The sequence below is a fragment of the Conger conger genome, chromosome 9 (genome assembly GCF_963514075.1).
Source record: "Conger conger chromosome 9, fConCon1.1, whole genome shotgun sequence".
NCBI classification, from domain to species: Eukaryota; Metazoa; Chordata; class Actinopteri; order Anguilliformes; family Congridae; genus Conger; species Conger conger.
The window spans coordinates 13,935,482-13,948,949 of NC_083768.1; positions in this window are offsets into that span (position 1 = coordinate 13,935,482).

Below are 13,468 nucleotides of genomic sequence, written 5' to 3' on the forward strand. Positions count from 1 at the left end.
TCAACAGGGCCGCACACATTTCTTATAAATCGCGCGAGGCGTTTGCCATTTCCCCGTTTCACTGTTTCCAATAAATTGTATTTCGCCATCCATAAGCACATGCTTATTAAAGCTGCTGTGAACAGCCTGTCATAATTAACTGTCAAATTATCATTAATATACAGTAGTCTATGTATTCAGCTAGCCCGTGGTGGTGTCATAAATAAACAATATGCTTCTTTATTGTTTTTTTATTATGATTATGAACTTTTTTTCTCTCTTTCGTATCCCACATTTGTCAAATTAGCTCGCTTTGCAGCTCAAGGGAGTTTTATCCAATAACTACTCACTACCACGGTTAGACCATATTCATCAATACGTTCAGTAATCCCCCTTCTCCAATGTAATTATTGCTGAAAACATGTTAAAACATTAAATATGTATTTAATAACCTTGGATTCAATTTACAGCATTCATTAAGATGCTCTTGATTTACATACTGTAATTGTCATGGGGTAGTGTTCAGCTACCAGGAAGACCGGAAATATGAATTCACAGCTCCTGAAAACTGTCCAAATTCTCGTTCCACAGTTTCAGAGTAATGATCTCCTTGGCAGATCAGGAAAGAGAAAAAAATTAAGTATTCCTGGAGTTCGACTTCATGCGAAGTTCGGTGTCTTGGGGGGAGTGATGGTTATTCTATGCATTCATATTTCTGACAAGCACAATACACTGGGGGCATCTGAAAAAAAACTTAAAACAAAAAAGATTTATCTTTCTTAAAAAGGACTGCACTTGTTAAATTGCGCAGAGTCGAAGTCAGATAGTCGGCCGCCTTGTTGCATATTAATTCTTATTAATAGTACACCGTTTACTCCGGAGAATAAGTCTCCCCTGCGTGTGTAGTCACAAAATAGGTCCTCCACCTGGAGAATGAAGAATCTGTTCCTCCGCCTCTGTGATGGTGTTTGGCGCAGCGATGCGCACGCAGGTTTATCTCGCTCTCATCCCTCTTAGAGGATTGATCATCCCTGTTTAGCCTCCGGCAGGCTTGTGTCTTTGTGGTTAAGCAGCCGGAGATTTGTGAGTTTGGTTGTCTAGGAGGAGCCCAGCTGTCATTCCCCGTTGCAAAGAAGCCGAACTGCTTATGCAGCTAAATTTCGCTTAGGTACGTTTCGAGCTGTGCAAGTATGTATGAGGGAGGAAAAATTATTTATATAAAGCAAAATAAAGAAGAATATACAGTGTACGTGTGAAAAGGAAAAGTTTAAAACTTTCGGGGAGAACAGTGTCCTTTACTGTCGCGTGTTTTCAGTGGCGTGACAGACACTGAAAACATTTGAATTTGCTTCATCCTCTTTCTGGGTTACATCCTTTTACCACAAATTTAAACTCTGAAACTTTTTAAATTCTTTTATTTTTGTGGTCATTCTCTTTGCCATTATCCATCCATCCATTATCTGAACCCGCTTATCCTGAACAGGGTCGCAGGGGGGCTGGAGCCTATCCCAGCATACATTGGGCGAAAGGCAGGAATACACCCTGGACAGGTCGCCAGTCCATCGCAGGGCACACACACTATTCACTCACACACTCATACCTACGGGCAATTTAGACTCTCCAATCAGCCTAACCTGCATGTCTTTGGACTGTGGGAGGAAACCGGAGTACCCGGAGGAAACCCACGCAGACACGGGGAGAACATGCAAAATCCGCACAGAGAGGCCCCACTGCACCATCCGTGCTGCCCTCTTTGCCATTATAAATATATATAATATATTTAATTTAAATCCACTTCATAGATTTATAGCATTGAAGAGTACATAGACTAAAATGCGGTAGCATAACTAGTATAAATGTTAAACAATGATATAGGGGGGATGGGGTTGTGCTATACACAGCCTTTGATTGCCTTTACTCACTTTTAGGTTGACACTTTGCAGTTTCTATTATTTTGTATAATAACGTACACTCTGTAGTGATCACTCAAACTGTATTAAAAAGCAATTTACCCAAAGGACCTGGCTCATCCTACAGGACTTTTCAAAACAAGTGTATTAGGATGTAAGCCACATATCTGCCCATTAATAGAGGTGAGGAGGTGGAGACGAAGGAAAACAGATGCTCGGTCTGTCTCAGACGCAGAGAGGAGAGGAGGCAGACACCGCTTGGCAGGGAGAGAGATTAATTAAATGGGCTGCGACTCATTATTTTCTCGAAGAAGAAAGGCAGGAAGTCTGGCTGAAGGTTGGGGAGAGGGAGCGGAGATGAGACGGTGTGGATACTAAAGAGACCTGCCGGAGACGGCCATTCCAGCGCACCGTTTTCTTCTTCTTCGGTTTCGACACTAAATACCTCAAACGTGCGCTCCTTTTTTAAAACCGAATCTGCTGCCTCCGAATGCGGGACTGAGCTTGTCCAATTCCCACCCTGATCTGGAACGGCCGACTGTCCGTAACTGCGCCGTGTTCATTTGTGAACCCCAATGCCCGTTTGGAAGGGTGCAGAAAGCTGTGGTCCTCCTCAAAATCGTGTGGTGTTTTCACCCTGCCCACATAGAGTGGAGTTGGAGGAAGACCTTTCACATGCAGTCAAAAATTATGGACAGTGGTTCCAATATTATATGCAATATTATTAAGTACATCTGACTTCAACTGATTAAATACTTGATGAGTGATCAACTGAAGTCACATTGGGTAACCACTGTCCATAATTTTATTAAGTAAATCCAATAATTATTTATTTTGATTGGAGTCATGCGGTGTGTGAATTTGACATGGTAATATCACTTGTTGCAGCAACACTGGTGATATATCAAACCATATGCCTGTTGTCAGTTATTGACACACGCATTTCTGAATGTGTTATGTATTGTTAATATTCGGTACGATGGAGTTGTAGTGCTCGTGAGCAGGACTATTCACAGAGCGTGTTACTGAATTCTCCTTCATAAAGCCATCTGCGGAACAAGCCATTATCAGGAAGGCATATAAAGCAGTCCTATTAGGGCTAATCTGGAGTTTCCCTCCTGAGCCTACAATACGTATCATTCACAGAGATCGAGGAATGACATAAGGCTTTTCTCCTGAGAGGGATTTTTGGCCTGGGGAAAAAATGACTTTTATAGCTGACACACTAGAAAGCAGGGATTTGCGTTGCTCCCTCAAATCTTTCACCTCTGATTAAAGATACGGCATGGAGAAATAGCTAATGGCTCTTTCTGAGACAGAACTCCATTCACAGTTTCACCCCCGAGAATCTCCCCACGCAAAAAAACCTGAATCAGATTTTAATGATTGATCATTTTTAATGAAATGGCTAACGAATGTAGAACTGATGGCTCGGGTCAAACAGCCCAAACAATGCGAGCTACCATGTCCTCTCCTCCAGTAAACACCCTCCACAGCTCGCAGTTTGCGCAGACATGACTCAAAACAAGACCCCTCGTGTTCGGCTTGAGCTGGCATGCCGTGGGGCACCGGATGACCGTCTGCGGTCACCGGTGTGTAATGAGGCGCGGTCATCGGGGAAAACCGGGCGGCACTGCGGCAAATTACGTGTCACCCGAATGTGACTCTGGACCGCGGGGCCTCTCCGCGCACTGGAACAGTGCCACGGCAGAATGAGGCCCACGGCCAATTGTGGTCCATCACAAGACAATATCTCACCCAGCATGCCTTTATAGTAGCGTCACATACTACTGTGACGCTCAGGAGGGAATAGCAGTTTGTTCTGGGCACCACATGCAGTTACAGTAGCACACTTCTGTGCCCTGACTGTGCCTATAGCTCGATGTAATATTCGGATATTTTCGCATTGGAGTTGTGACAGAGACGACTCCAAGTGCGGTATTGTATTTCAGTTGCTCTTTCTCGCGCCAAAGACGTGTCATTACGCTAACATTTGAACCCGCCTGCCTGTCTGTTTTTTTCCTCAGGTACTCTTTGTGTGCACCAGAACCACTTACTTCCCGTGCATATTGGAGTACGCTTGCAAGCACTTTAGTTTAATGCCATAATACTGTCGCTATTCAAGGATCACTTTGACAGTGATAATGGTAGTTAAGTTTTCCCTTGCTGGGAAAAGGTAACGGCTCTCAGTATGCAAATATTTCTGTATAGGTTTCAGTGAAAAATGACATCTTTATTCACCTCAGACAACCCCATTTTCTGCCCGGTGTTGTCCCTGCGCAGTTGTATTTGTTTGCGATGTTGAGAATTTGCGACAGCGGTGAACTTAAGTGAGACGGCCGCATCTGTTTTGGCAGGAAAATGAAAGTTGGAGAAATGATGAGACTCTGGGGCGACGGGGGGGTGGGGGGGGGGGGGGGGGGAGTGGGAGTGTTGCAGGCTGATAGGGGGAATTGGTCAAGGGGAGAGGGGTAAATTCTTCATTACCTGGACTTTCAGGATCACAGCGGGAGCGGATGATGAATACGCTATCACGGCCGGTGCTTCATCACGCCGCCGGCTTCACGAGGCGCTCAGGAGCGGGAGCCGGGGCCCGCGGACTTTAGGATTCCCGGGACAGCTCCTCTTCAGCCTCCGCCGCGTCCTCGGCCAAAAAATGTCCGCTTTTGATTCCTGACCACGCCCGGGCATTAGACGAAGAGGAGGAAGATGAAAATAACAAACAGTCTGGAAAGCTCTGAAGTGAAATCAATCTCTTTGTTCAGCGTCTGAGAGGGCCAGACAGCGGCGTGCCAGATGAGGAATATCCAATCGGCGGGGCGGCAGGTGGCTCCTTGACTGGCAGTTCCTTTCTGTCATCCAATCGCCTTGGCAACGCCTTACTTGAGGAGGGTCGCGATGAGCCGTTCATAACAGCCCTATAAGTTACTGCCATTCGCCCACATGTGTCTTATAGATGGCTTATTAAAAACTGTGTGTTCGACGTGGGTCTCGTGACTTTCAGACAAGAGAAATATGTGAATTTTAAGTTTTGTTGTCTATTAAGTTGACACCTAATATATTCGCTTTTTTGTTTTGTTTTGTTCTGTTTTGTTTTGGTTTGTTTTTGCAGCTCTGACAATTGATTTTTAACAAGCGCACTTATTCAATGTTTGAACATTGTTTGTTTCATTCCCGTTCTCTTTCTCGCTTGCTTGATCTCTCCCCCTTTCATTTTCTCTCTCTCCCACTCTCTCGCTCTACCGCTCCCTTGCCCTCTTCCTCTCTCTATCCCTCTGTCAGTGACCCGGGGTTATTAGATTGGACAGGGCCGTGGTGGAGCTGGGAGTAGAATGGGCAGATGAGAAAATTCAAAAGAGTCGTTAAGCAGCGTTAGTCCTACCCCGCTTCTTTAGTGACACTGCGATGATTTGTGCGTTGGAATGATTTGCTTTGAGTCATCAGAGCAGTGCTGAGAGAGAGAGCCGGGGACAGCGGCACATCGACAGGGGTGTCGACAGCGTGTGAGAGTGTGTGAGATGGCAGCGCGTTTTTGATGATAAATCATGACAGCTCCTTGGAAATGTTCATCGCCCACTCCCATGCCAAAGATACCGCACTCCTATGCTAACGACCGCCCACTCCCATGCAAAAGATACCCCACTCCTATGCTAAAGACCGCCCACTCTTATGCTAAAGACCACCCACTCCCATGCTAAAGACCACCCACTCCTATGCTAAAGACCACCCACTCCTATACTAAAGACCACCCACTCCTATGCTAAAGACCGCCCACTCCTATGCTAAAGACTGCCCACTCCCATGTTAAAGACCACCCACTCCTATGCTAAAGACCACCCACTCCTATACTAAAGACCACCCACTCCCATGCTAAAGACCACCCACTCCTATGCTAAAGACCACCCACTCCTATACTAAAGACCACCCACTCCTATGCTAAAGACCGCCCACTCCCATGTTAAAGACCACCCACTCCTATGCTAAAGACCACCCACTCCTATACTAAAGACCACCCACTCCTATGCTAAAGACCGCCCACTCCTATACTAAAGACCACCCACTCCCATGCAAAAGACCACCACTCCCATGCAAAAGATCACCCGCTTCCATGCAAAAGATCACCACTCCTATGCCAAAGATACCCCACTCCTATGCTAAAGACCGCCCACTCCCATGCTAAAGACCACCCACTCCCATGCTAAAGACCACCCACTCCTATGCCAAAGATACCCCACTCCTATGCTAAAGATGGCCCACTCCCATGCTAAAGACTACCCACTCCCATGTTAAAGACCATCCACTCCCATGCTAAAGACCACCCACTCCCATGCTAAAGACCACCCACTCCTATGCCAAAGATACCCCACTCCTATGCTAAAGACGGCCCACTCCCATGCTAAAGACCACCCACTCCTATACTAAAGACCACCCACTCCCATGCAATAGATCACCCGCTCCCATGCGAAAGATCGGCCATACAAAAGAGGGCTTTGAGTGTGGGGGGTCGGGGGAGGGGGAGTCACCCGAAGGCCTCATTCACTGATTGGCTGGAAGTTATGTAGGTGGGACAGAGGTGTGATTTTCTCCACAGCCTAACCAATCAGATGTCACTGCTTAACTGATCAGAACAGAACCTTAGCTTAGGCAACTGGGTATAGGATACAACATTGGCTGATCATAATATAATTATGTGATATAGTTAGACATAATTATCCCCAGGCCAATATCCCCAAATCCTCCACTTTTATCTGAAAATGTACTCATTCGGTTAGTAAATGATTTGAAATGCAGAACTTGAAGCTGATATGGGACACGGTCCCGTGTCTCGCCCAGGAGAGCAAAATAATTATAAATTCACCTTTCATCTGCATTTGAGCTCTCAGCCTCATCAACAATTACACAGAATTTCCTATTAGACACATGACAGAATTTTAATCTGAACTGATTTTCACTGCTAGGCTCCAGTGTGGAAAAGAAAATGACTTGATGTGAAATGAAGTGGGTTTTTTTTTTTTTCTTTCTTAATGGCAGTGAGAAATTATTCTGACAGAATCATTCCATTGCACCTTTCGGCGATAATAAATATAGAATATATATTATAATAAATATCCCTTCACTTGGGGATTAGTGCAATGCCAGTATAAAGGTCCTGAGTGCTGTAGATTTCAGCTGGCTTGAGCTGATCTTGAGCTTCATAAAAAGCAATATTTGTAATGGTATATTTCAGGGGACTGAGTCATGTAGCTTGTGCTGCTCTGACAATAACCTGCAGCGAGTCATTACCAGAGTCCTCTTCGTGGACCGTAAGCTAATTCTGAAAAATAGAGACAAGGTGATTACAAGAACTCAATTAGCCATGCACATATTCATGCAATCAACAAAAGCTGTGGCACTCGAGAGCTTTGTGGAAAAAATAAAAACAAAACCTTGCGTGTGTATATATGTGTGTGTGTGCATGTGTGAGTTTCATATTTTCTTCATTCATTCTTCATTTCAAGCATTAAAGTGAAATATTAATATATAATAATTTCAAATGTCTGAAAATTATACTGAAGACATCGATCCGCAGTTGTTTAACTGTTAGTTAATAGTTATTTAACCGTTAGTTAACTAAGATGGTCTAAGATTACACTTCACCTCAGAGCTGTAACTGATGCCTCACACAGGTAATCTCTCTCATGGTAAAGACAGAGAAGTGTATGTTCAATAATGATCATGAAAATAAAAGAACTGTCATTTTAGTCATGGATTTTTAAACTGTGTGCAGCTGAATCAAACTGCATCTCAGAATGTCAAGTGAAATGTCTTGTGCTAATTCAGCCATAACATAATCAAAATGAAGTTTTTAGAACTGAAGATTTTGCCAAGTTCTGTTAGTGTGTTGGCTTCTTCATCAGTACACATTATATAACACTGCAAATATAAATATTATATTCATATCCTATTAATTTACTGCTATGTGTTCACAACCTCTGCTTAGAGGTGATCCTCAAACCTCATCTCTAACATAAACTGACTGACAGTCAGAAAGTCCATGCAGTTGTAATAATAATCATAATAATCATAATATTCAGAATAATAATACTGTACTCAGAGGTGGAAGTCCTGCCCTGTGTTTCTTCCAGCTGATTTCATTTAGTCTGAATAATTGTGCCAATTCAGGTGATTGGAACAATATACTGGGGAGAACTTTTACTTTGTGAAACTGGATTCAACACCTCTGACTGTGATATTATGAGGTTCCTTTTCTTCATCGTAGACACCCTTTGACTACACTGGATCAATGCAGCACCCATCTGCTAATCAAATATGCAGTAACTCCCAGAAGCTGGGACTCATTACAGAGGACCGCAGCCCGACCGTGAAAAAGAATTCTCAGTTCACAGGGAATATTCAGAAACAGACAGACACAGAAGAATATCATTAAAATAACATCCAGCTGCAAGCCACTATCATGAGTGAGTTATTGTTATGCTGGCCTCTGTGAATTAACCCTTTGAAGAGTAGATTTTGTTTTTAGAATAGTTTTCTTGTTTTCAGAATTCTATATTCTACAACTCAGTGTTCTGGAACTCCATTGGTTTCAATTACATCAGCATTAGAATGTTCTGTTAACAACATTCTAATAACAGATTTGTGATGTCACGCCTTAAAGGGTTAATGTATTAGCCTTTATCGCCCCCTGTAGTGAGAGCAGGGAGTGGCAGTCAACAGCAACACAAGTCCCTCCTGGTGCCAGTTCTGCTTCTGGCCCTCCTCTCTGCATCGTCCCACATTTCTTTACACGGCACTGCTTTCTGCAAACCAACGTCCCAGAATTTAAACCTTCCAAGGAAGCCAGGTTCTGCCACAGTCTCTAATTTCACACTCACAACCATGACAATTTTGTAAAAAAAAAAGAAAAACTGGCATGATGCTGCAACCAGACACCTGCTTGTGACCATGAAATCTGTGTTTGTTGGGAACACACTGTGGATGGTTTAGGGGCTGGTAGAATATTTTATCTGTTTTTATTCTGCAAATACCTGTATTTTAGTTGCATTTGTTTGTGGTCAGGGATGCAGCATTTATTCAGTTTGGCGGTATTAACGTAGTGTAGTTATGTGGATTCGGGTAAATGGCACAGCTGACTGTCTGCTCATGTTAGAAGCACCAAAATGTCTAAATGTCTTTTTTTCCTCATGTTTTTGATTGCTGATAGGCATAGAAACTCTGTAGAATCCTAACTATAGTGCTATCTACCATTACCAGAGGAACCATATTTAGCGGTGGATGTGTATGTAATGATTTTAATTACAAAGTTTAAAATTTTAAAATACAAGCCATTATAAGATAGAAACCACAAACTATTTTATTTTATTTATTAGTAGTAGCCATGGTATAAGAGATAGAAACCACTCCATGCCAGTGTGTATACAGTAATGTATGGCACTTCATGGTGGAAATACGGGGTACGAATTCATACTAACCAGCCAATCATGTAGCAGCAACTAAATGCATAAAAGCATGCAGGCATCTTCAAGAGGTTCAGCTGATTTTCAGGCCAAACATCAAAATGGGGAAGAAATGTGATCGAAGTGACTTTGACCATGGAATGATTCTTGGTGCCAGAGTAGATTGAGTATCTCAGAAACTGCTGATCTCCTGGGAGCAGCAGGAAAATATAAGTCTAACATATAAGATAAGTCTATAACTCAAAAATATAATAAATGCCTAAAGTGCTCACTGAGAGTATATACAAAATGAATGTATACAGAAAGCATGTTCTTGCACATCTGAGCAAGCTGGTTAGAATGCCAAAGTCCCTGGCGTTTCAGCGAGCTAACTTTATAGATTTACAGGATTGAAAGGCTGCAGATGAATTATTAAACATCTCGGCTCTTGATCAAAAGGAGGATGATTCAAAGTGTCCCCTCTGCCGATTGAGGGGAGTAGAACAGAGAGGCCATACAATCAATTACCCTTTTATATAAAAAAAAGCTTTTACATATGGATTTATTTTTAACCCCTTAAAGATTTTCGTGTTAAAACGTTGTTACAAGACTATTGTAAATCCCTTCCTATCATTGAAAAAGGCTCACTGACATGTTGACTCACCCTCTGATTGTGTTTATAGTCCTTAAATTCGGGTTTCAAAATATGAAGTTGACGGCCTGACACTCTGTACCAAAACACTGTATAAATGTACAATAATTCAAGCTCATTGGTGGAAAATTCATTCTAATTGCTTCAGCCAAAGGCGTTTCAACGTCAATGTGTTCACAGAGAAGGGGGAGGGATTTGTGGTTTGAAGGTGTTTGTTGTTGCTATTCCTCTCTTGACCGTTAGTCTGAAATTACCTATTGTACCTTTAAGTATCTCCCCTTTTCCTGACACAGGCTTAAAAATGACTTTTGGGCTTTGTTTTTCAAGAGTCAGAATTACTCCAAATATTACTGAAACAAAGTTACAGAGGCTCAAACATAATGAAAATGAAAGTTTCTTTCTCACTGAAAAGATTTGTGACTTGTGGATTTAAAAATATATTGGAGTCAAGTCACAACACTCGATAAATCCCCTTTAAAATTTGAAGACAATCTCACGAAAATATCATGAACATTCTGCATGGTTCTATCTAATCTATGTCTAGGCTGTTTTCCAAAAAAAGACTCAAAAAGGGCACATGGAAACTAAATGATATTATGGGTCTTATGAGGTATAAAATGCTGCATTTCGCTTACTAAACTATACAACACTTTTAATCTTTTTTTTGTTTGTCACCCTCCCCTCCCTCTATATCCCATACTCCCTCTCCTTACAGCTATCTTCAGACAGCAGCAGATAGAGAAGATCACATCTTGTATACTAATATATTCATTAAAGTGTTTGTCAAATTTCATCCAAAGCAACTTACAGTTCATTATACTGAGCAAGGGACAATCCCCCATGGAGCAATGTGGGGTTAAGGGCCTTTCTCAAGAGCCCAGCAGCTGTGCGGATCTTATCGTGGCCACACCTGGGCTTGAACCACCAACCCTCACGGGTTCCAGTCTCGCACCATATCCACAGCCCTACGGTTGCCTGAATTTTCTTACACACGGATGGGGGTAACACATTGTTGTATGGTTGTACATCGTGTTCAAAAGAGTCTATACAAAACGTAGATAATCGCATTTATATGTACAAGTACTAAATAGACAACAATGGACATTCTATCAACATTTCTCAGAGTTAGCACATTTGTAGAATGAGAAACTATTTTGCATTTGGTCCACTGGACACTTGCCATGAAAAGGACATTAGCTTATTTCTTGTAGTATGTGGATTTCCAAAATGCAGAGAAGGTCCCCCCACACTTGTTCTAACACCAACATCAAACTGTTGTCCAAAAAAAAGTAATAACGTGTTAGAACTGTGAGTTTTAATGTTTTCATACAATATATCCTGTTACCATATCGATTGAAAATTGCATGCTGAGAAAAAGAATGCAAAAATAAATGTCTATGAAGAAATGAGACATAATGGTTGAGGATTCACACATGAATGATAATGCAGAATAGCAAAGCTGAAGTTAAAAGGAAAGTAAAATCAGATGTTTTTCCTTTTTCCATTTAATTTGAGAACTGGCTCAGATATTCACTTGACCCTGGAGATTGTCTTATTAGCACAGACCATTTCTTTCACTTCCTGCAGTCTTCCAAACTCTTTTAAATAACACCACCCTCTCCTTTTTATTTATTTTTTTATTTTTTATTTTTCTTTGCCAATTTTGATTGTGACAATAACTCAATGCCAATGACTACTCTCTCTCTCTCCCTCTCTCTCTCTCTGTCTCTCTCTCTCTCAGGGGTCCAATAGAATTTACATTTCTGCTTTAACAACAAGATTGTTTCTGGTAATATAACCATTCATTTCATGATCAGGTTGCATAAACTACTTTTGTGCATTGCAAGAGCCATTGCGTGACGAACCCTGCAGGACAATAGCCAGTCTCTCCTTTGTCCTTTTTCTTTTTTCTGTGAATACAGCAGAAGGAAACTACCATCAAGGCACAAAGTGTGGATGTAAACAGGGTAGTTGAGTTGAGTGAAGTGGTCCACTCTCAAAACAAAATGGCTGTTGGTGACAGGAATCTCTCCGCCTGGTCTGTATCTCATCAGCCTTTATCTGTACACGCTCAGCAGGTGTTTGCCTTACTGAGAGCGCCATTGAGACTATTGGTTTTGCTTACATTTCAAATGCATACAGTAATGATGAGAACAGGGCATGCAGCCGATCCTCAGCCAGCACTATAAAGCCATTACATTGCTTGAACTCTGCACACACAGTGCTGGATGAGTTCGTTTGTGGACATCTTGGCTTCATCACAACATGAATTTTTAATGAGAAAATGAAAAGCCCCACTGTCTTAAAATTCTGTTTGTGGACTGGCTTTTCATGTGGTGTCTAATCTAGGCAATGGCCTCATGATCAAGAATTAATCAATGCATATGCATAACAGGGTGATGGAAATGGGCAAATAATTTGCAAACTCAGAATATGAATCACCACCTACAATCTCCATGATACCATCTCTGTTTGTCATTTAATAAATTCCCAGATGAAGATGAATTGTGGTAGTTAGGATACGAGGACCTGAGAGATGCTTTTGCTGTTAAGCCACATTCAGTGCTAGACACACACACAACCACAATCATATACACACACAGGCACACGCCTGCATACACACAGGCACACACACACATGCACGCACTCACACACCCACACACACACACACACATACTCACACTTCCCTCAGGGCAAAATACAAACCACATAGCGGCAACATGATGGCAACATTGTGCTCTGGAAGGTTCTTCTGAAGATACATTAAACAGAAACTCTGGGCATCAGAGATCCCATGCCAAGAATCCTGGCATCCTATTCAAGTTCCCCAACATAGAGCTGCACACACACTCATCAATGACAACACCTCATTGAAAAGCTACAGCGTGGGTGCTTTACCGATTGACATCGCTGTCGTTACCAAGAGATTCCCTTCACCTTTTTAAGGTAGAATGTTCTAAGGTGAACATTTTAATGTTGATGGAGTAATCATTTCTGGGCGTTGAAAGCAAAGTTCTAGACCTAGAACACAGACTTGTTTTTAAACATTCCAAAAAACCTGCGGAGGGTTAAATGTCTCTCTGAAAAAGAGCATTAAAGAAGTTGAAGATGTGTTAATTTTTGGTCCAACGTCACCCCTCCCTGCCGGACGGCTCTCGCAGCGCTCAGTGAGACTCAGTAAATTAATTTCCCCCCGTCATCCAGACCGTGGCTGTCCACCGCAGCTGCAGCTCAAACCCACGCACAGATCTGTCGTTACATTCCCCCCTCAGCCGCCGAGACCTTGACTCGCAGAGGATGGCAGCCGACCAGCCATGTTCCGAGAGGAAAAAAGCCAAAGCGCTTTCACAAAGGCCCGCTAATGACTCATATGTCCAGTACCCAATATAGCACAAGATCTTTCTGCTGCGGTAACCTTTAAATTATATCAACCGTCGGGGCACACGCATTTAATGCGCCTCCCTCACCCCGTCCGTAGAAGGATTCAGGGATAT